The sequence below is a fragment of the Lissotriton helveticus genome, chromosome 1_1 (assembly GCF_964261635.1).
Source record: "Lissotriton helveticus chromosome 1_1, aLisHel1.1, whole genome shotgun sequence".
NCBI classification, from domain to species: domain Eukaryota; kingdom Metazoa; phylum Chordata; class Amphibia; order Caudata; family Salamandridae; genus Lissotriton; species Lissotriton helveticus.
Genome location: NC_136057.1, coordinates 351,184,114 through 351,209,525, shown reverse-complemented (window position 1 = coordinate 351,209,525; position 25,412 = coordinate 351,184,114). Strand labels below are relative to the sequence as shown.

Genomic DNA, 25,412 nt, shown 5'->3' with positions numbered 1-25,412 from the left:
CAACACTGGCAGCAGCAATGCATCCATCTGCGCAGGTTCCCTGAAAGACCGATGTGCAACTCTCCCTCATACACACACTTCAGAAGACCGGGGACAAAAAAAACTCCCAAATAACAGTTCCTTTATCCTGCCTCGGTTTGCGTGGGCTACTACTATGAGAAATAGCTCCACAAACAGCTTGAAGCCCTAATCAATCAATCAATCAATCAATCAGAGCATTTGTATAGCGCGCTACTCACCCGGAGGGTCTCAAGGCGCTTGGGGAGGGGGGGGTCGGTCCGCTACTGCTCGAACAGCCAGGTCTTGAGCTGCTTCCTGAAGGCGAGGTGGTCCTGGGTCAGGCGGAGGTGGGTCGGGAGGGAGTTCCAGGTCTTGGCGGCGAGGTAGGAGAAGGACCTTTCCCCTGTGGTAGCTCTTCGGATGCGGGGGACGGCGGCGAGGGCGTGGCCGGTCGATCGAAGCTGGCGTTTGGGAGCGTAGAAATTGAGGCGGTAGTTGAGGTATCCTGGTCCTTGGTTGTGAAGGGCTTTGTGTGCGTGGGTGAGGAGACGGAAGGTGATTCTCTTGTTGACCGGGAGCCAGTGCAGGTCTCGTAAGTGACCGGAGATGAGGTTGCGACGGGGGATGTCCAGGATGAGCCTTGCTGAGGCGTTCTGGATCCGCTGGAGTCTCTTCTGGAGTTTGGCGGTGATTCCGGCGTAGAGGGAGTTGCCGTAGTCCATTCGGCTGGTGACGAGGGCCTGGGTGACCGTCTTCCTGGTCTCGGTGGGGATCCACCGGAAGATCTTGCGTAGCATGCGTAGGATGTTGAAGCACGACGATGAGACGGCGTTGACTTGTCTGGTCATGGAGAGGGATCACTTCACAGGCCAAATGAGACATGCAGAGGGAAAGAAAAGGCAGATTTTTACACGAATTTAAGCACGGCTACCTGTTTTAGTATTTCAGCTTCACTTAAAACTTGTAAAAGTCACCTCTCTTTTTTCTCTTTCGAATGACACTTGCCTGCTTTAAATCCCTGCATACCTCCTCCGTCACGTCTGTTTGTTTTAATATAGTCTTATAGCCTGCCGTAGTGGGCTGTACTGGCTATTAAAGGTCCGCTCCAGCGTTAAAGGCCCGAGTCGAAGGCGAGGGACTTTAACAAGGGACCGGGACTTTAATAGCCGGTATAGCCCTGCTACGAAGGGCTAGAAGGCTATTAGAACATTCTGCCACTAGAGGGCAGAATGTTCTAACAAATAAAACAAAGGCCTCTCGGAGCTCGAGGGGATTTAAATCCCCTTGAGCTCCAAGAGGCCTTTGTAAAACATTGGAATGTTGCCCTGCGGGCCTTTACCGGCCCGTAGAAGCATAGAGCACTCCTGGTCTACAATGGAGCTCCCAAAATTCCAATCTTCTAATCTCCATTATTGCATTACTGCAAATTGCTCACATCCTATGTCTAAGATCATAACGGTCTCTTTTTCAAATAATTCCCCTTCACCATGTCTTGGTCATTTATTTATCCCACCAACCATCTACATGACCTCATATACCACCTACTAATGAGCACACCTAACTCTTATTGATTTAATCTACCACAAGTATACTAAAGTAAATGCATGGAATGGTTTCCTTGAGCGTACAACATTAATCCCAATAACTAACAATAACCTATAAACACTGGAATAACCATGGGTTCCCAGAGAACCGTGCTGCCCGGTGTAAAGGGATTCAATGCCTCGTCAGGGACAAGAAGCGCCGTATGTATAAATGTAAGTATAATACAATCTTTTATTCGACTACATGAACTGCAAATAAAGTGCTTGTGGAAAGGTGCAAGGACCATCGACATTTAGCTTCAATGGACTGCAAATCCCGCGAAATTATTTTTTAACATCTTAAATTGTGATCCAACACCTTCCCCAGTTTCACTGGGCTGCCAGTAAAAACATTACTCTGAACAAAAATCTCGAGAGAGTAATATTATACGTGTATTTATAACAACTGCTGTTTATTTTATGCAAGTACCGAGAGGCTGCAAACTCCAGGATGCACTGACAATCTGCATACAAGAAGATCCGCAGGGCCTGAACGTAACTATGGCAACTGAAGCATGTAATGTTTTAATGCAGGTGTAAATGTAAAGCATACGGCATCTACCTACATACATGCCCCTAATTCAACTCCAGTAACGAAGTTATGTTTCCTAATACCAAAACTTAACACGCACTGATAACACCAACATGTTCGTTTTTTATTTTGCAAAAACACACAAACAGCTAAAGTTCACTAACACGCACAGAAGAACACAGTATGGGCAGCAGCAGTGCAAAACGTATTCCCCTCACACCAAGAAGAAATGCAGTACGCGCTGTAGCAGGTAAAGTTCCCTCAGTTGAATATGGAAGGTAGGGCACAGGCTGTGGCTCTGCAAGACTCACTTACACAGACCAGAAGGGATATAACCAATGCAGCATCGGTCTTTCCTTGATCATCAGAGTTCTAATACTGATTGACCTCAAAGGTCATATGACAAACCCGAATTTGGGGTAAAGTGTAAGTGATAAATTAAGATCTGTCGACAGGAGAGCCAGCCAGCCAGCCACCCGGTCATTCACACGATCCTGCACATGGGGGTGGGACGACACCTTATCACCTGGCTTTATAAAGCCACATAGGAACTCATGCACAAACCCCTAGACGCCCTGCAGACCACGTGGGAGGAAGAGTTGGGACGTCAACTGCATGACAAAGAATGGGAAATAGCCCTTGAATACCCTAAAAAGGTATCCAGAAATGCACAATTTAAAAATATCCAATTGTATATCCTACATAGAGCAAACCAAACAAATTCCTTTGCCCCAGATGTTGGTCACCGGACGCCGACTTCCGCCACATGTTCTGGAGCTGCCCTACACTACAATCATTCTGGCAAACAATCCACGAGACATTCAGAGACCGTACGGGGCTACCACACATGAACACCTGGGATGCGTGCGCGCTAGGAGTCTTCCGGAGACGGAAACACAAGGCGTCCACCCGCTTCATATCACTAGCATTGCTCTTAGCAAAAAGAGGCATAGCAATGTACTGGCGGTCCCCCACAGGCCCCCGATAGCAGCATGGGTGGGGGCAGTACACAAGTGGGCAGAAGCGGAGGAGGAAACACTCAGGGAGGAGGAGGTAAAAGGGATGCGCAAAAATCCAATATCCATGGAATGGACTCTATTGCTGCATCAATTCAAACAGCATCCCACACATGAGGAGTCAGACAACTCCACGCAAGCCCCGGTTATCTCGCAACCACAAGCCCAGACTGAAAACACATGCATTACCACTCGCACAGCAATAGACAAGTAACTAAGCTAGATACAGCAATCACGTATCACACAAAGCAACTAGATGCACAGAGACAAATTAAGTATGGATCCATCACCTACCTGGGAAATGGCAGGCGCTGCTCGGTTTGAATCCAGAAGTCTCCTTTGACATTGTGGAAAAACGTACTTAGCAAAAATAAAAATCGACAAAACATTTTAAAAAAGCCTGTCAAAAAGTGACAGAGGCTCTCTTCACGGATCTTCGCTAGCTGGCACATAAAGAAATGAACAGACGTCAGCGCACTAAGGTGGCATCTATATTGGTGATACAGATGACGCAGAGGATGTCGCGTGGAGCCAACTGGCGCAACCTACCAGCGCGCAAGGGTATCGCTCGAGCAAAAGTTTTCCGGATCTAGCCGGATGCCTGGGAAATTCTAAGGTAAGTAATCTGTGGCTAGATGTCTATCAGATGATGATAAATAACACATTAACTTTTCTAACTCAGAATGCCCTGCAAACGGCAAACTTTATGTTTTCAGTGAAAGAAGGCTCAGTAACCTGCAGGGATCTGCAAAATTCCTATCATCTCGCGTTCCCATACTTCTGATATAAGCAGCATTCCATTTGTGTGGCTCGGCCTAGCACACACAACAGGAATGGATCAAACCAAGAACCATGCGTAGACTTCACCTCTACCGGCTCCCCAAGGGGTAACTGGTGTAATTTCGCCCATCTGGCCCACAGTTGGAGGTGTGGAGGGGTGAGGGGGGGGGGGGGGGGAGGTCAAGGGTAGTATGGGGCAGAAAGACTGCTGAGCCAGTTTTAGGGTGGGGACCAGGCTCAACCCCCCTCCTCTTTAGGTCTCGCTTAGCCAGCGCACGCGCTGCTCTGAGAGACATTTAGTAGCTGGGTTTTTAAAGTGCTACCAGAGGCTTTTGCTGGCCTCAAGCTTGCGGTCACGCGCAAGTGAACATGCACAGATGCTTTCTATAATGGCTCATTAAGCCTTACAGCATGCTCCTCCACCCCCTTGCTCTCTGCTCTCGCTCTCACCATCACTATCCCCTCCCTTCTCCCCCTCCCTCCTAGTCAGCTTGTTTACTATTCTAATTCCGCTTCAGCCCTTACGGACGGAGCCATATGTCCGGTTTGCAGAGTCGCTTTCTGAACCACAAAGCCCCTCCGAGCTGCTCCTTGTTGGAATCGCTTTGGTGACACTGCAGGACCACAAGATGGGTGGGCCGGTGGTATATAAATTAATATCCAGTGTTAATTAAGTGCTAAATATGCCACATGCCTTAGATAGTTGCCGTCCATTACCCTGCTTGCACATCTATAATCACTATAGGAGTTTCTTTCATGCAAAATGTTTTGTCTGACATGTGTCTTTTCTTGACCTCTCGTATGTGGATCAATGATAATTATGATTTAACTCATGGATTCATGCACAATGATTTTTGATTAGTGATGTGTAACTAATTGAAATGTACTCCCTCCCTTGCACTCCTTCCCTTCCTCTTGTGGGCGCATTTGAATTTTGTGTACTCTACTATTGATTTTTCAATCATTGAATGTCTCACGGTGCAGTGAAAATAAAAACACTGAGCACCCTCATTTGTTTTGAATCTATTCTAGTAATTATGTGAATGTAAATAATTAATTGTTTGCTTGGTCTGGGACCCCTTTATATATCTCAATCAATTACCCAGGTCCCACTGACTACATGGGTCCAACCCCATTATCTACATCATCCTGCACATCTATACAAGCCAGCTTTGTGTGTCATTTACCGACAACGCTGAGCTTCAGAAACGTGGACAGCACTTTAGGAAAACAACCAATGGGGATTGGCCTTTCAGTTCACAGTAGGATGTCAGTCAGAAACCGACCGCTGCTGCAGGGAAACCATGACCTGGCTCCTTTGTCCGACCATCACTCAAACTCACCATTCGGAGTCAAACCCAGAACGTTCCCCTCCCCTACAATTGCACATCAAAGTAGGAGGGCATGCACGCGCAGCGACAAACTGTCACCACCAGTCTCCCGTCTAACTGCCCGATCCTGACTACCTCCCCTTAAGACACTCCCCTAGCCGAGCACAGATCTGTCTTCTCCAACCCGCATGAGATCCGTCAAACGTCACAGGACATCTTTGTATTTACCAACATCACATGAGGCAGGCGCTGCCTCCACAGCCAATGAGCACTTCGGAATATCTGCAGAGCGCTAACAATTGCCAACAGGCAGCGGGGATACTCCAATTCGAGCGCACTTTACATAGTATACTCCCTCCCTCTTCATCAGGACTGCCAGAGTTCAAACGAGGGATTGGCTAGCTTGTTCTTTTAGCGCACGTGCACACACATAGGTACGGCTATAGTATGACATCAACCGTAAGCCTACAATCCCAGTGTGCATACCCACTATCTCAGATTCTTATTTTATCTTCCATGAATCTCCTTGCATCAGACTCGCATGTGAATCTAGAAGAACTTCAAAGATAGAAAACAATTCTAGGTGAGTAACTGGTTTCTTCTGCAGCAAAATCTCAGAGATTCATATGCTTCAGATGGCGATTTGAGATGGATGAACAATCCCCATTTCATATCACTGTGGCACTAACACACTCTTAGTCGGACCTCCTGCCAATCACGAGACAGCGTCCCTGGGCGTGCACGCAATCCACACAAAAAACCTTTGAATTAAGGCGCAACCGAGACATCTCAATTATCAATATGTGACAAGTGTTCGCATTTGCTGCAACTCGATTATCAATATGTGACAGTCATGAGGGGCAGTGTGAATGTATTCAGCCTTGCTGAATGTCCGCCGGCACCTGATAATTATGAGAGACCCGATGGCCTGCATCACAGCATCCCTATCAGCACTCAATGATTGTGAGAGGATTACGTGCTTTCACCCTGCTTCACTACATCTCTAGAAGCATCCAAGGACTGTGTGAGCTACATGCCTGCATCACTGTACTTTCTCAAGCTACTGACTGCTGTGCAGGCTGATGTGCCCCAGCCTTCATTCACTGTGTTTTCTACAAATGATAGTAACGGAGTGAGGCTCCCTTTGCCGCTGCTGCCTTCCCCCTTGTTCAACCACTGGATAGCTCACTCAATGGGATGGTTAGTGCACACATCCTGGACAATGCCTGTGCTCCCATGTGGCTCAGGCTTCGGCTTCCACAACACGCAAAAACTGTGTGACAATTTCCAAACAACATGGTCCCTGTATGCGGCCCGCTATCCCCTTCAATCTGCAAAGCCTATCAGACATGAAACTCTACATAAAACGAACACCTACAGTATCACTCACTGTCAGCTGGTGATTATGCCCTCTCATATTTGTGTGCAGAAAAGTAAATGTAAATCAGTTCGAGGGTAACTTAAGAAAATAATGTTCAGGCCATAAAAGCCTATCAAAATTAATGGGCACATTACCTTCATGGTCATAGCCATTTTATATCTTTCATAAAAAGGATAACACTGCTTGGAGATTCTAATGTAAGTGATACATTACAGCCTGATGTAGAAGTTCTACCCCAAGATTAAGCATTGACTGTGACTTTGCTACCTTCTGAAAGTCAAAGTCCAAAGAGGAGGTAGTTGGCAACTAAGATAGCTCTCTGTAGTAACAGGCCATGTGTTTCCAAGAACAGCAGCAAAGCTTGTTACAAGGATTGCCTAACGTCTCCTGGCCCCAGAGAACCAGCCTCACACAATTCTTTTCCTTTCCCTGTTCATCACACATACACGTTAACAATATTATTGAAGCTGCCACAACTATGCACCCACAACCAAGAGAGAACATATTCATAAATTACATAAGTACCTGTGACACAACATTTGGTATGTACAGCGTGAAGTGTCCTTATTGGCTGTGCCAATAGACAAAAAGAAAATCAGATTGCTGATACACAAAAGTAATTTAAAAAAATTAGAAGCAGGACATAATTGAAATCACTACTTTTCATGCTTCCAAATATATAGCCTCCTAAATACATATAGATAGGGAAACTGAAAAATGGATTTACTCGAGCATTGGCAAAGCTAATATTTTGTTTCTTTTGGCTGTCAACATAAACCCTTTGACTTTACCAATGCTTTTTGCCTACGCTGTATAGGCAAAACAACAAAATGATGTTTACAAATGCATGCATTATCAAATCACACATATGCTACGGCGGCCCACCATGATGACTTATATGCATGCATACATCACCATGCATGCATTCGGCATGGCGTGGCCACCATTTTTTGTTGTTTCATTTATTGTTCCAAGATGGTGGATGCCAATCTTCCAGCGATGAAAAATAATAATAATAAAAAAAGTATGAATGTGTTTTTTTGGGAAAAGGAGCTGCTTTGCAGCTAAGTGCAGCTACCATTCTTTCCAAAAATGTGGAAAAAGGCTTCTTTTTCTAAAGACTGCAATTGCTGTGGCAGGACACATCATATAATGGATCATTTTTCTTTTAACAGACCGTAATGGTAGGAGAAATGGAGGAAGCAGGAGTGGGAGGAAATCTGAGGCGGGGAAGTAATAAGCTCAACAAGCATTGGCGTAGCCAATAGGTCTCGCCTTTGGGACCTCTTAAGTGTTTAGCCATGCAACAGTTAATGTTGTTGGAGTAAGGATATTGTGCCACATAACTAAATACTGATAAGGTCCCAAAGGCGAGACATACTGGTTATGCCATTGCTTGTTTTAAAAAGTTGTGTTTCTTTGGTGTTTAGTAGGTTTTCTGCTTCCTACCCCTTGCCACATTGGAAGTAAACACCTCCCATCTGCTTATGTCCTGATTGCGGCATGTTCATGCTCAGGGGCCCCCGGCCCACAATTTCCTAGTGTCTAGAGGGTGGATCCCAGCTTGCGAGCACCAGAAGATTATCTTGAGTACTGCAGCTGACAAACCATTCCCAGCAGCCACACTAGAGAGGTAGTGCACCTGGTTAAACAGTTCATCAGCCGCTGTAATGCGGTTAATACCATTCCAATGCTTTTCCATTAATGGCAGGAACAGAGCTAGCAAGTCAAATACTTGAATACATTAGAACAGAAGCCTAGCCTCCCAGCACCTTTTACTGACTTTTTACAGCCTCACGAATGTCCAAAAATGATTTACCTGAAATACTGATTGTTTGGTATGTAGATCAGACATGCAATGTTACTGAAAACTACATGAAAACCAATGGTTGACGGAGCGCACCCAAAGGCACTCTATTACTTCTTATAGTACTTTTAAATTTTGAAAAAGAACGGACGACAGCAGATCATCCAAACAGGTTAATCAATCAATCAATCATAACATTTATATAGCGCACTACTCACCCGGAGGGTCTCAAGGCGCTGAGGGGAGGGGGAGGGGGGGGTCCGCTACTGCTCGAACAGCCAGGTCTTGAGCTGCTTCCTGAAGGCGAGGTGGTCCTGGGTCAGGCGGAGGTGGGTCGGGACGGAGTTCCAGGTCTTGGCGGCCAGGTAGGAGAAGGATCTTCCTCCTGTGGTGGCTCTTCGGATGCGGGGGACGGCGGCGAGGGCGTGGCCGGTCGATCGAAGTTGGCGTGTGGGAGCGTAGAAGTTGAGGCGGCTGTTGAGGTATCCTGGGCCTTGGTTGTGGAGGGCCTTGTGTGCGTGGGTGAGGAGACGGAAGGTGATTCTCTTGTTGACCGGGAGCCAGTGCAGATCTCTCAGGTGTCCGGAGATGTGGCTGCGACGGGGGATGTCCAGGATGAGTCGTGCTGAGGCGTTCTGGATCCGCTGGAGTCTCTTCTGGAGTTTGGCAGTGGTTCCGGCGTAGAGGGCGTTGCCGTAGTCTAGACGGCTGGTGACGAGGGCCTGTGTGACCGTCTTCCTGGTCTCGGTGGGGATCCACCGGAAGATCTTACGTAGCATGCGCAGGATGTTGAAGCATGACGAGGAAACGGCGTTGACTTGTCTGGTCATGGAGAGGGAGGAGTCCAGGATGAAGCCCAGGTTGCGTGCGGTGTCTGTCGGTTTGGGTGCGCTGCCCAGGGCGGGGGGCCACCAGGAGTCGTCCCAGGCGGAGGGTGAAGATCCCAGGATGAGGACTTCCGTCTTGTCCGAGTTCAGTTTCAGGCGGCTGCTCATCATCCACTTGGCTACGTCTGTCATCCCTTCGTGTAGGTTGGCTCTGGCGGTGGCGGGGTCGTTGGTGAGAGAGAGGATCAGCTGGGTGTCGTCGGCGTAGGAGATGATGTTGAGTTTGTGATGGCGTGCGATGGCCGCGAGGGGGCTCATGTAGGCGTTGAAGAGGGTTGGGCTGAGCGAGGAGCCTTGAGGGACGCCGCAGATGACTTCGGTGGCTTCTGATTTGAACGGGGGGAGGCGGACTCTCTGTGTCCTTCCGGCGAGGAACGAGGTGATCCATTTTAGTGCCTTCTCCTGGATTCCGACGTTGCTGAGGCGCTGCACTAGGGTGCGGTGGCAGACAGTGTCAAAGGCTGCGGAGAGGTCTAGGAGGATGAGGGCCGCTGTCTCTCCGTTGTCGAGCAGGGCTCGGATGTCATCGGTAGCTGCGATCAGGGCGGTCAAATGCTGTGGTTGGCCCGGAAGCCAGACTGCGAGGGGTCGAGGGATCCGTTCGTCTCGAGGAAGGCGGCCAGCTGCTTGTTGACGGTCTTCTCGATGACTTTTGCAGGGAACGGGAGTAGCGAGATGGGGCGGTAGTTCTTGAGGTCGGTGGGGTCGGCTGACGGTTTCTTAAGCAGAGCGCAGAGTTCGGCGTGCTTCCAGCTATCCGGGAAGGTAGCGGTGTCGAAGGAGGTGTTGATGATGTCTCGCAGGTGGGGTGCGATGACTGCGTCGGCTTTGTTGAAGACGTGGTGAGGGCATGGGTCGGTCGGAGATCCGGAGTGGATGGAGTTCATCGTGCGGTTGTTCAACATAGCGAGTTTACATGCATAAGGCACATCAGTGAAAAGCCCTCCTCCATTACTTCATAGTACTGATACTGTGCAGATCTTTAAACATCACAATCATATTCCCACCTACTTCTCCAGTATCCAAAGATTAAAGTTCTGCCACATCTCTGGGCACTGGTAAGTCGAAGCTGGGGTTCTATGGATACCCCTGTACATCATGTTTTTACGTGCTTTTGACAGTGTTTTTACTGTATTACACCCTGCAAATTGAAAAATGTCTAGTAAAGAATTGTTTCAGGTTGTAAAGAAACTGACATCAGTTTCAAAACACAATTCTTCTATTTACACTCAAGAATTTAGCAACTTGCTTGCACAGATGTTTAAAAATAAAGTTGACCACATTTTTGACCTTTGACAAAACTAAAGTTAATACAGACCTAAACGACCAGGAAATAAAGAATGACATGTCACTCACTGAATTCACTCAAACATCTCCAAATCAAGTAGCCACGCTTCTTTTAGCTGCCAAATCTGGCTCCCCTGAAGATCCTTACCGCCCCCCACCCCTAAGATTTTACAGCTGGCAAATCAGTACATTAAGCCCCCTCCCCCATCTATCATCAGTGTTTTATCAAATGTTTAAACTAGGAAATTATCCTTGCACAATCAAGAAACACACTTCATACACCCCTCTGGGAAGTTCTCAAGATCATCTAGGGAGATACTGCATTATGTGGGGGAGACTGGTATCTGAATCAATCACATTGGTAAGCTTTATTGGCCTAATGTTGATGACCCAGACTTCTACAATTCTTTATGGGGGAGAGTGATTGGGTCTACCCACTTAATCTGGGGAAGAGACTTCAACACGGCTCTGGACCCTTTGAACGATGGGTCCAATCCCCTCCCACATCACTATACTAGGACGCATAAACTACTGCAAGGTCTGCTAACTGAATATGGTCTTGTAGACGAATGGAGACACGTACACCCTGAATTGAAGGTAGGCACACATTACACTACAATGCATTCTTCTTGGGCCAGGTTAGACTATTGGGTGGTGTACAGGGGTATAGTACTATGGATACCTGTAGCAGAGCACCTGGCTAGAAAATACTCGGATCACGCACCGGTCCCACCGACAATCAATATACTCCACAAAAATTGAAGACTTATGTCGCTAACACCGTTAGATATGGTCTCACAAAGAGTTTAGGGATAAATTATCAGAGTATAAAGAGACAGCAGACAGAGTTATTTTTCCCTGGGAAATATTTTATGGAATGTAAATATGGTGAAGGTGAATGCCCGGGCAAGGCGTTGGCGATACGTAAGCCTCACTTCTCTAGTTATGTGCTGGAAGTTTCAGACCACGATGATATGAGACAAAGGGACAGTACCGGAATACTCAGTGTTAACTGCGCATTACGCCACATTATACAGCACTAGAAGACAGCAGCGCCTGTTGCGCAAAGAGAATTTCTTACAGCGCCCAAAAAAGAAGATGAAATACGTGCCGCAATAATGCAGATGAAATTGGGTAAAGCACCTGGCCTAGATGACCTTCCGTTAGACTTCTATAAAGCATTTGTAGATCAGCTTGCACCCATATTAAAAACGGTCTATGAGGAAGCCCTAGAAACTGGCATTCTTCCTCGATCTATGCGAGATGCACTTATAACCTCTCTCCTAAAGCCTGGGAAACCAATGGATCAGTGTGATTCATATAGACCTTTATCTCTCATTCATAAGGATGCAAAAATTCTGGCCAAAGTATTATCTAATAGACTTAGGGCCAGATGTATGAACACATTTTCCCATAGACACAGAATGGGTAAAACTGTGATACATCTGGCCCCTAGTTTGCTAATGGAGAAGTTGGAGCTGCCCGATCAAGCAGGCTTCATCCCTGGCAGAGCAACATCTCATAATCTTCTGACCCTTTTTTCCATTCTACAAAACATTGACGCGGAATTGGCAATGGTGGCGGTCTTTCTAAATGCTACAAAAGCTTTTGATTCGGTGGAATGGGCCTACCTCTTAGGGGTACTGCAGCGCATGTGACTGCCAAACGGCTTCCTTGCATGGATAAAACTCCTATGTAGCTCTCCAGAAGCAAGAGTTCCGATTAATGGACAGACTTCGCCATCCTTCTCTTTCACGAGGGGCACGCCGCAGGGATGCCACTATCCCCCTTACTGTTTCCCCTAGCCATCGAGCCCCTGGCAGCCAAACTGAGACAGGGCATCTCAGCACTCTTTCCTGATGGTGCTATCTGACATACACTTATTTCCCTGTATGCGGATGATGTAACCCTATACCTTAGAGATCCACAACATAATTTAAATCCTATTCTTAGAGAGTTAATTATATTCGGGGAGGCATCAGGAATACATATTAACTGGGGGAAATCTCAACTCTTTCCACTCACAGCTGCTGCTACACCCTTTCCACTTGATTTTCCTATAGAATAGTGTGATTCTGGGGGGCGGAGCTTGCTGGCAGCCACGATGGGCGCCTAATCCCGGAGCTCCGTCTGGCGCCACCAACCATCCTGCATTTGTCCTCTTCCAGACCTGCTGATTAACCCCCCCACCCCCCTCTCCAGATGGCAGAAAAGACAGTGGCACCGGCGGTCCCAAAGCGGAGATGGTCCGACACCGGGAGCAGAGTGTCTGAGGCTGCAAAGAACCGCGAGCCGGCGGGCCGAAAGCCGCGACCCCCAGCAGTCCTCCCATCCGGCCGACGTGACCGTACGTGCGGCCGCGGGGTCTGCGTCTGTCCCGGGAATCTGGGACGGGCCCTACGTGCACTACTTTTGGACCGTCCCGGCGGGGACACACTTCGAGGGGCCGATAACACGGCCCTGTCAAGGACGATATCACTCTTGAAGGCACCATAGCAGTTCCGGGTGGCGGAGCAGTAGTAACGCTGCGTGGAAGCGCCATTATTGGAGGTAGGCCCAGCGAGGAGTGAATCTGTATATCGGCGAGGCCGGGAGCTGAGTGATCGGACTGGGGTCACGTCGGACCACACCTGGTGAACACTGTGAACCTTCATGAGCATAAATTTAAAACGGCGGGAACATTTATACGGCGAGTGGCCGCAAACTATGCCCAGATACCCAGAGTGTGGTTCCCCGTGCCGCGGCCCACTTCGCGGGGCCAGAGGAGTCACTGTGGCAGCGATCCCTAGATTGTAGATCGCACTCTGAGTGGATCCGGTTGTGTGGACGCAACGGTCACCCGTACATATATGAAGCAGCGCGGAGGGTGTGGAAACAGGTCGGTGGACCCGCTGCCCGTGCTTGTGGTGCATAGCCCTAGGTGGAGGTAGAACCTTGCCAGACCTTGCGAGAGGAACTGCGACGAGCCGGCGTTGACCTTTGACACTTCACTGGTAACGCCAAAGTGGATTGAACCAGACCTCGGGTTGTGCTCGGGGGCGACTTGTTCGGTGGTAAGAAGATTAGACGCTACGCATGAGACAACGGTGAGGCCGACTCCAAAGTACTGGTAGCTGGGAAACGACCATCCGATCACAATGGGGAAGGGAGACAAGACGCAAAGCAAACTCCCCTTTGTGCAGAGACGATTGCAGATACAGAGCTCCCCTAAGCAGCACAGGGAGATCCCGCATCAGGAAGAGGAAGGAGCAAGCGGAGGACTCCGACATCAAGACCATGCTCCGCTCCATGGAGCAGAGCCTGCAATCTAGCATCTCAGCGCTGGGCACCAAAATGGACGCCATGACCTATAGGATGGATCGCATGGCCGAACGCCTAGACAAGCACGCCGAGAGACACGATATGGCGGAAAGGAGAATAACGGAAGTTGAGGAAGCGCAAACAGATCTGGACGCGGCCCACAAGCGGGTGGATAACCTGATAAGATCCCTCCAAAACAAGACAGAAGACTTGGAGGCACGTTCGCGACGCTGTAACCTCCGCATAACGGGCCTGCCGGAGTCCACTCAGACCGGCAAGATGGAACTATTCATCAAGAAGCTACTCACTACCCTCCTGGGAGAGGGGGTGTTCTTCACGATGTTCGTGGTTGAACGAGCGCACCGATCTCTGGGCCCCCAGCCGCGTCCGGGGATGCCCCCCCCCGCCCAATCATAGCAAAACTGCTCAACTATAGAGACAGAGACACGGCACTCTGGCTGGCTCGAGTCAAAGCGGATCTACAATATGAAGGGTCGGCGATATCTCTATTCCCTGACTTCACAGCCAGAGTACAGGAAGCACGAAAACACTTCACCCCACACAAGGAACGCCTTAGGGAACTGGGACTAGACTACGCGATGCTGTACCCTGTAAAACTCCGTGTCAACAGACCGGGCCAGTCGCACATCTTTACGGACTCTAACGAATTACAGCAAGCGCTGAAAAAATGGTCGAAAGAGAAGAGAAATGGCAATGCGGAGGTCCAGGAGAATGGAGACAATAGCCATCTAGATGAACAGGAGTGACCCACGATTATGCCTTCTGTGACAGACGGATCTAAGAGTGGACAATTGCCGATTGCTGTAATCTCCCGCCTGACTGAAGAGATGGAGATAACGGCACGGCACGGCTTACTCCAAGGACCATTGACACCTTGCAGATAAGTAGATGATGTAATGCAGGGAATGGTAAAGGTCCTGTATGTAGATATTCGAAGATGGTTTGACTGAATCGGACATGTATGCATAAGGCCCCTTGGAGACATACGAGAGGGGGTACACTGTCGCTTTGGGGGGGGAGGGGGGGAATTTGGGCATCACTGGATAACAATATGCGGTACTATACAGCAGATCTGAGCATGCCGCAAGTGGTGCATGGCGGAGGGGGGGAGGAGGCCTGACATAACACTGAGAACATTGAGGGTCAGGAGCTGACAGGCGACCTTGGTCCCCAAGCGCAACGCTTTGTTGAAGTTCTAGTCACTATGTTTAGTGGTATGACTTGGGTTGGGAGGGGCGGGATGGGGGTCGGCAAGGCCAAGTTGGGGGGTCTGCTGTGGGAGGGGGGTGGAGGCTCCGGGGATCTTGCACTTCCTGTTACTATATGTAGATCTGTCACACTGCTAGGATGTCTAATGCACACTGGATGGCCAGCGCCTTTCAATCCTCCTTCTCACAGATTACCTGTGATGGTTGAAGCACATCTCAGTAATGTACCCCGAGACTGGCGAATACCATTTGATGTATACACATTCTCACTTCAGTGATGACTGATACCAGTGTACCGAACGCAGAAAGTGACACTGACTCGCTGAGAGCGTTGACGTGGAATGTGAGAGGTCCAAACGACTATCGGAAGCTCAGAAAGGTTTTAAATTACCTACGCAGACAACACATTGATCTGGCACTTATCCAAGAAACTCACCTCCCTCTCACGAGCAAAATGCTTTCTGCTAAGGGGTTTGAGGGTAACAGCGTAGCAGCAGGGTTTACAACACATTCCAGGGGGGTGGTCACGTGGGTCAACCCCAAATCCAAATTAAAATTGACGGCGCTTGAAGCAGACTCTGAAGGTCGTTACTTAATTTCTAGATGTGTGGGCAAGGGGCACGATCTTATAGTAGTAAATGTCTATGGCCCTAAATATGACTCCCCAGACTTTTATGACACACTAGCCCAGCATTGTAGGACTCCCGTTCATTCCAGGATGATTTGGGGGGGGAGACTTTAACCTAGTGTTTGACCCAGAGTTGGACAGGTCCGCGGGGCTGGCCCGACGACCATCGGCTGCAGCCTTGTCCATGCATGCGGAACTTATCAAACTAGATCTCATTGATGTCTGGAGAAGTCGACACCCCCTGAGAGGCGGGTACACACACTACTCGGCCTACCATGATATTCATACCAGAATCGACTACTGGCTGGCCTCCCAGGCGGTCGTCCGAAGCATTATGGGGTGTGCAATACTACCGCGTACCCTCTCGGACCACACGACACTGCTCCTGGTGTTGGAGACACCGGTAAAGAGAATCCCACCATTCACATGGCGCTTCCCCCCGTATTCATTGTTGGATGAGGTGTTCACAGGAGAATTAGCAGAGGAAATTGATAACTTCTTTGAGACCAATGTCGGATCTGTCGATAGCTTTCAAACAGTGTGGGAAACGTTCAAAGTATTCATTCGCGGTATTGCCATGTCCAAGCACTCAAGTGGTCTTAAGTCAATAAGGCAGCGGCTGAAACATCTTGAAACCAAATTGTCGAACCTCGAATTACAGCAGCAGAACAGCCCCGATGCGGAAACTGCCGCGCAAATCAAACTATTAATTACTGAATATAACGAGGAGGCAGACAGGGAAGTGCAACACATGGGTAAATACGCCACTGCGCGTACGTATGGTGAGGGGGAGCGGCCCGGGTCTCTGCTGGCTAGACTTATAAGGAATGACAGGCGGCCGCTGGTGGTGGGTGAACTGGTGACGGATTCGGGGATGGTACTCACAGAAGAAACGGAGATATTTGCGGAGTTCAGAGATTACTATTCTGGACTGTACAAGTCCAGATCCTCCCAAGTAGAAGAGGAAATTGACGATTACCTGAGCTATATTAAAATGCCCCTACTATCCAACTCCCAGAGAGAATTCCTGATGATGCCCATTCAAAAGGATGAGATTATGGAGGCATTGGAGGGGATGCGGTCTGGCAGTGCCCCTGGCGCGGATGGGCTAACTGTGGGCTTTTATAAGGCTTTTAAAGACAAACTTGTACCGCTCCTATCCACCCTCTTTGATGACATCTGTGTGGAGGGCAGTATGCCTAGCTCTATGAGGGAAGCTCTACTTATCACACTACTGAAGCCTGGGAAGTCTCCTAATGCGTGCGGTTCCTACAGGCCGCTGTCCCTGATAAATGTGGATGCCAAATTGTATGCTAAAGTCTTAGCCACTCGCTTGGCGTTACTTGCGCCGGAGTTGGTTGCGCCAGAACAGGCGGGATTTATTCCCAACAGAAACCTCACATATAACATCCGCACGGTACTAGGGACTATGCAACATGTGCGTCAGGAGAACAAAGCGCTAGCAATTTTCCTTGACATGGAAAATGCCTTTGACTCTGTGGAGTGGCCCTTCATGCTGAGGGTTCTCCGAAAATTAGGACTGGGTGAACCCTTCTTACAGATGATAGGTGCGTTATACTACAAGCCCACAGCGAGATTGCGGATGGGCGATCGAATCACAGACGCCTTTGAGATAAGTAGAGGTACCAGGCAGGGCTGCCCCCTTTCGCCCTTGCTGTATGCGTTAGTGGCGGAACCGTTGGCATGCGCGCTCCGGGAGTACCATAGGCACGAGGGTATCAACTTCCCCACATACAAGATCGGTATTTCTACATATGCCGACGACACTCTGTTGTATGTCCGGGACCCGGTAACTAACCTCTCTTCAGTGTTAAGGGAGGCGGTACGGTTCGGAGCACTCTCAGGGCTTAAGGTGAATTGGACCAAATCAGTGGCGTTCCCGTTAACACCTGTGAAGCTGCAATTTGACATGGAATATCCATTGCAATGGACAACGGAGCCGGTTCGGTACTTAGGGATCCAGCTTCATACGGACCCCGACATTTTGGTACGGGAAAATTACGGGGTTGCATTTGCTAAATTAGTTGAGGATGTGGATACGTGGTGCAAGCTTCCACTATCCTTAATGGGACGGATCGCCATCATGAAGATGGTGATTTTGCCTAGATTCCTGTTCCTGTTCAATAACATCCCGGTGGTCCTATCTAAGGCCTTTTTCAAAAACTTGACACAAACTCCTATTAGGCTCGCTTGGGGTGGAAAACAGCCCAGAGTTCAATGGAAAGTTCTTATGCTCCCATACGAGTTGGGGGGGCTGGGTGCACCGGACATGGAACGATACTATCGAGTGGCCCAGGCGACTCATCTGCATACATGGATACACGGGGACCCTAATATTCCACACGTGATTTTAGAACGTTTGTTCACAGACCCACGCCCACCTCCGGCTACTGTGTTTCAACAGGTTGACCGCAGCATTGGCATGCTGGACTCGATTAAGACCACAAACCATGCGTGGCACACGCTGTTGCGGGAACAGGGATGTGTACTGCTGTACTCCCCACTTATGCCAATAGAATGGGCGGTATGGCTTGCCCCACTGGCAGAGAAAGGGGTCACGCGCGCACGGACTCAGTTAGGCGTCTTAAAGATGGGAGACCTATTTATAGACGGTGTGGCGAAAACCTGGGAGCAGATTGCCCCCTTGGAAGCGGAGACCACGCTATTGCTGCGCTTCCAGTTCCATAGAGTACGCACTGCGCTGCTGGACCTTTTGGGCCCAGACCTGGCGGAGCCCCCGGCCATCCCGGAGCTTACGTGATTAAAACACCCTCGCCACGCAAATTGGTCACAAATTTATTTAAAATAGGGTCTCAACAAAAGAAACATCAACTCTCGGAGGCCAGGCTGGCGTGGCAGCGCGATCTGCTAGTGCAGATTGATGATGAAATGTGGAAATACTGTTGTCAAAACACGAGGAAGCTGTCTCTTAACGGAAGACACAGACTGATTCACTTCAAATATCTGCAGCGTGTATATTACACATCAGAACGGCTGCATAGATATGGGCTTAGACAATCTGCCGAGTGTGAACGTTGTCATGCCCCAGTGGCAGATTTTATACATATGGCATGGAGTTGCCCTGGTATGAATACATTTTGGAGTGAAGTTTTTTCAGAAATGAGTATGATACTGAAAACGGAAATGCCGCCTAATCCCGCGCTGGCATTGCTGGGACACTCCAAGACACTCCCAGTGGCATTGCGTCGCCTGGCGGATATAGGCTTGCTAATAGCCAGACGAGTTGTCGCCATATGCTGGATGAGGGGACAGTTGCCGACTAAAAGTAGATGGGCCAGGGATGTGCTGTACTGCTGCACTCAATCTCAAACTTACAGTGAGCTGCTACCGCCTGTGAGTAGGCCGAAAAACCTTTGGGGTCTGTACCAGACATATTTGAACACTGGGGATCGTGAAAATATAATACAAGATGGGACAGATAATAGTCAGGAACTACTGGAGGAGATAGTTGGCTCTGATGAATAAAGCACTTACCTGAGCTAGGAGCACTACATGGATGAGGGACATGGATGTACTGGACCATGAGGGGGAAGAGGGTCAAACAACCGAGGATCAAATGGGAAACAATCATCTGGCCTTATTCTCAAGGAGGTCTTGATGTTCCCAGTGTGGAATTCTACTAAATATGCGGCCAAGCTCAATACGCAAGTTACTGGTTTCATCCACCCAAGTATATGCCACAGGTGGCAGTGGAAGCAGGCCCAATTCTGCTCAAGGGAGTGATACATACTACACCTAAACCCCGCGAAAAAGAACCCACGACTAACATGTACGGAAAATGCATAGCTGAGGTACTCAAAGCCCCATTGGTATATTCGCCCCTACTTCCATTAGTGTACCACCCACATATACAAGTGATTCGGGAAACAAGCTTAAAGCAAGTCATGAGAAAGGCATACAATGCTGGGGAGACTTGTATAAAGATGAGAAATTTTGCATGCTAGAACTGTTTAATAACTTCAAACCCACACCCATGGATATATTCTTGTATGCGCGACTGAGACAAGGCATTAGGGAAAACACACCATCCCTCCCGCTGGAACCACCAGCGATATCCCTGCTACATACTTTATTGCAATCTGAGACACCCACACATGTCGTTTCATCTTTATAGCACACTATTTAAACTACCCAGGTACTGGATTACTGTGCAGCACAAGGACAATGATCCCTACACGGACTCGCATCACGCCGCACCTCAAGAAGCTAAACTAGCTCCCGATCCTGAAGAAATGTCAGTTCAAGATGCTGACCCACGCATACAAAGCCCTGCACAACGAAAGACCAGTATACATCAACAAACGAATGACTTTCCACCAACTGACCAGACACCAGCATCCCACCTCCCTTTTCCTCGTAGATAGCCCTCGGATCCGAAGATCCAATAGCGGAGGACACTCCTCTCAACTGGCTGCCAAAGCCTGGAATGATCTTCCCCTGCACCTCAAGAATGCTGCATCGCTCGGGGGATTCAGAAAGGACTCAAGACATGGCTGTCCGAATGAACAGAGCACAGAGAAGCAGCTGGCAACTCCAGTGCCATGAGACCCTCACGGGTTATTTGTTGCACTTTATAAATATTGATTGATTGATTGAAATGCAGGTTTATGGACCCATGGCATTTATAATCATATATAATACAGGGAGCTACTGCACCCATACCCATACTCTCACTTAATTTAACTTAGAAATATTACTGATCTACCCAAATTAATCTAAGTCATTCGTATTAATAGCAGGAAAAAAAACAGAAACCCCACCGGTTTCTTTATTTCGAACCGTAAAGTGGCACAAAGAGATCTATTCTCATATTTAGGGGTTACCTTTGACTATCAAGCATCTTGGGGGAACATGGTGGCGAATCGAGGGATGTTGTTGGAAAAGAGTACTAAGGCAATACGCTCTTTTTAAAATAAATTGGGAATAAGAAACCCAGCTATTGAAAAGAAAGTCTATGGGGCCAAATCTAGTACAGTAGCAGTGTATGGTGCTGGAGTGTGGGGCCATGTTAAAGTAAAGGATCTACAAGTAATAGAGGATAGTTTTGGGAAATCCACGTTGGGTCTCCCTCAGTAGCTGTTCCAATTTTAAACTACATCAAGAGCTAAATATCCCCTATATAACTGATTAGATCAAGGTAGCCCCTATCCTTCTCTGGCACTAAGTATGGTCCAGAGATAGTGTCCCGCTTTCCCAACAAATAATAACTGATTATTTAGCCATGGAACATACTAAGAATATCATATGGTTAAAATACGTGAAAAATATCCTATACACCTTAGACTCTGGGAGTTTGTGTGAGTCACCGGGAAATTGTGTATCTGTTTACAAAAAGTTTTTAAAAACTCATTTTTTAGCCATTTCCAATGATGAGAGCATGAATGCACTTTCTAATAAACCAACCATAAGAGAATATTTGGAGCCCCCTATTTGGAGTTTGTTATTTGGACCCTCCTATTTGGAGTTTGTTACAATCCCCTGGCACAGATTTGTTCTGTTACGATTCCGCCTAAATTATATCCCATGTATGCTGGGCTACCCGGCTGGTATTTATTCCAGTAATTATCTCCCGTGCTGCCCTTGCGATGATTTCGTGCTACAAACTGATTTGCACATTGCACAGCATCATTTGTAAATTTTATTTTAAACACCGTAAAAGGTTTTTAATTCCTCTTTTATGCACATTTGATTTTAGACAATGTCGCCCTGCGTTTCTCTTTTTACGAATGTTGTCTAATCCTTTAATCTGTGTTAGTGTCGCCTCATTTTTATGTGCGTCGCGGAGAACAAGGAAATTGACCAATTGTTGATATGAATTGTCCGGTTTTTAAAAACTTTATCTGTGAAGTATGTCTGTAACTTTTATGATTAATATTGTATTAATCAAATAAAGTAACTTTTGACTTTGCTTAGAAATTCATTAATATCAACAGATGAATGAAGTATATGTAAATAAAAAAGCAAATGTAAAATTAAAAATATAAAACACTAGGTAAATGTGAAGGAATTTGCCATTAGATCTGAAAATTAAGTTGGTGTCCTCACATGGATTTGTGGGAGTAGTGCAAATGCATCAAACAGAAATCAGTATGGACAACCAATGGCCGCAGTTTTTTTTTTTTTTTAAGAAAAGCCTGACTCTTCCTATTAAAATGAACACACATTTTCATACTTCTGAAATAAATAAAATATTTCAACATTTGAGGTTTTTTTATGAATGCTTGGTTCTACATTTCGTAAATTGTTTTTTGAGCTTCAATTCATCCAAATTGATTAAGCCGGAGTCCCAGGCTTCCAGTAATGAATGACTCAGTAGGATGTCTGGATTACAATAATGAGTCAGTGGGGTTTTCCAAATTCCAGTATTGATAAAGTTGGGGGTCCACATAAGTTAAAACGTTAAGAACCACTGCTCTAGACAACAGATATAATATCACTTTGAAGAATCTAATTACACAGCTTACATAAGTGGCACAATTTTCAGAAGAGTAATTGTAGGAAAATGTCACAGCAGGGAAAGGAGTCTCAGAAGAGACTATAGTTTTAATGCAAGCTGTTACCGAGCACCCACACTGTCCCCAAAAATACAGCATTAAAATAAAAATTACAATCTCAACACCAATTTTATTTCAAAATAATAAGAGAGAAATACAAAAAATAAATAAATTAGAACGTTAAAAAAGCCCAATTTCCCGAATACTAGCACTCTTCAAGACAATGGAAGAGCATGTAGGCAACAATAATTACCATATACAGGACAGCCATTGTAGGACTGCAGTGCAACATACATTTTCACTAGCGAAACCAAGCCCAAGGGTATTCAAATAGGTGGAGTTTTATGAAGTAATTTTCCCTATTCATCCTGTTTTCTGTGTTGATAACACCGGCATTGTAAATTTTCTTCCCTCAGGAATCGTCATTACAGATAAAAGTGCCTTTGGCTCTTTTGAAAGGAGTTGTTTGCAGGGTTACTACTCCGCAGCTAAGTCCAGAAAAAGTTCCAAAAGCAGATCAGGAAATGGAAACTTCTTCCATTCACTTCAGATGTCCTTAGTCCAAGAGCAACACTATAAATACAAGTCCACTCTTTAACCCTAGTGTTTCACTTTCCCTCTTAACTAAACACAAAGCTGCCAATAGTTACGTTTTCGCCAGGAGACCCAACAAACTTCCATACAGGTTTAAGCCTCATTGACCCAGCAGACAATAAGATAAGAAACTGTTTTCTCCCTTTCTAGACCACATCCTTGGAGTTAGAATTTCACAAAGGAAAGAAGCAGATCCTCAAGTTTTCTTCTGTAGGAAGATTAGAGTGTTTATTTAGTGAAGCAGAAAGGGAAATCTTTCTTTCTGACAGATTCCAACTGAGGAAAAGTAGTTTGAGCAACAGATTTTACAGGGAAAGTTTACTCTTTCAAAAGGCGACCTTTTATTCGCTAAAAATCAAGTCCTCCACTCTGGTGTCTTTCTGGACCCACTCTCACACAAAGGCCTTTGCAAAAGTAAAATGGAACATGGAGAGACTCTCAAACTGCAGCAGAGTTTCCCCATTTCCTGCTACTCTGCATACAGATTGAAAAACCTATAACCCACCTGCTAGCCACAAGAGGATCTCACAGAGAAGACAAGGAACCTGACCCAGCCTTTATCTGAGACACAACAGGGGAACAGTAAAAGCCATTAACTTTCCAAACAACATATTCAGAACCCTAATTAGGTCTTGCGCAGTCTCAAGGGCATTACATACAATTCATGCAAGTTTTCATGTCAACATTAATGTAAATCATTTCGCTATATATATGCATGTATGAAGCACAGATCAAGAAGATCCTATACAATATTGACATATTTAACCACAAAATGCAGGACTTATTAGATAACTCTTGGCAGGATGCAGTCAACACCTTTTTGACTGAAAACAATGGGGAATCAGAGATAGTTTCCTAAACTGGGTACTGCCATGCTACAAAACTTCAATGGAAGAAGTCAGGATACATGGCTAGCTATGCCAAAAGATTCATAAACAGCAAGGGACAAGATATGTATGCTCTTCTATAAACCATCTCAGTCAAACCACAAGCTCAGAGGACTAGAGTGGATAATAGATAAGCAAGAGGTACACAAGGGACACAATACCTTTACAGTCGCAATTTTGCAGACATTCTACTTACATGCACTGATACTGAAAACTCATAGTTGGGGTCCTACAAAACAGTTTAGCGGCTATGACCATGACAATAAAAAAGGCCAAACCCTTTTTAAATGGTACGCAAAATCATTAAAGGACTTCAGAATGTGCCTGAAAGCCTTCCACTTAGAGCATACATAAGGACAATTACACAAAATTACTAGTGGAAACAACAAAATAACTGCACAATTCACCAATCTCCAGTATTAGGAGAATAGCCACCATTAATATTATGGTCCCCTCTAGTGCCCGCATTAGGAGAAAATTCTGGAGAAAAGGGCTGCAAAAAAAAGAAATGTGAAATGGGTAAGAGCAAACCTTTTGGTTTTCAATACGCTTTTACTGCAGTTTTAAAATGTGTAAAAGAAACAAAAAATACAATAACTTACCCCTATCTCAACCTCCTATCACCACACTGAAGCAAGGTCGGATTCAAATCTTGAAATAGACTCCAACCTAATCCATTTGGGTTTCGCTACAAATGAAGTTTGGCTGAGTCACTGCTCATACTACAGAGGATGTCGCACCTCCGAGCTTAGATATATGGGACCAATTCACTCGATCAATCCTCTTCTAGGACGTTCAAAACTCTCCATCTTTTGGGGCATGTCAACTTGTTGAAATCTTTCATTAGGTGCTCAAGGACTGGGCCCAAATTTTCTTTTATTTTTTACTTTATCAACGTATCGCTCCAAGCTAAAGACTGTCTTTTCCATCCCTAGAAGGTGCCTGATCCTAATGGTACTATTCAAGTATTCCCATAATATTGGGCAAGCCGTAATATATTATGATGGCTTTGTAACAAAGATTACAAGCTCTGAGTTTTTTTTATGCCTACATTCTTTAAAGGTACATCGTTTCAGGTCACTTTGAATAAAATTTCCTAGGTTAGGGGGCAAAAGACATCAATGCTAGCTCAAGGTCTTTTAAGACCGCGTCCCAGAAGCTCTGTTGCGCTGAGCAGTACAAAAGTGTAGGCAATATTGCTCACCTCTGTCCACATTTCTCCAGTTAATGACGTGTCACATGTGCAATCCAGTGGGCATGAGGTGTCGTATGTACAGAAATGTGTATAGCCTACCTGCTTTACCAGTTTGTCTCTTCGCTGTTGCTCTATGAGGGCGATACCTAGCTCAGGTTTCCATAAAGCCTAGAAGCTCTATGTAAATGTCCTTTGATGTTGAAACAATATTTTGTGAATTGAGGACAACAAGAGAGCATAATCACTTTTCGCACACAGAAGCTTTTTAAATGGCGTTAACTGTCACCATGGGGTGAAGGACTCCGTACCTTTGAATATTTGAATCTTCTGGCTTAATCAGACCAAAGCCATCTGCTCAAAGGCTTTCAGTTGACCTCAGCAAAAAGGTTCTCCATCATAGTCAGCCTCTCTAACTACTTCTCAAAAGCCCCTGTATCAA

The 25,412-nt window shown here is 46.7% G+C and overlaps 1 protein-coding gene across 2 annotated transcripts in view; it reads right to left on the bottom strand.

The window, feature by feature from the left end:
* CREBL2 (cAMP responsive element binding protein like 2) overlaps nt 1-25,412 on the bottom strand; it is a 383,473-nt gene that overhangs the window by 282,902 nt on the left and 75,159 nt on the right. The window lies entirely within an intron of this gene.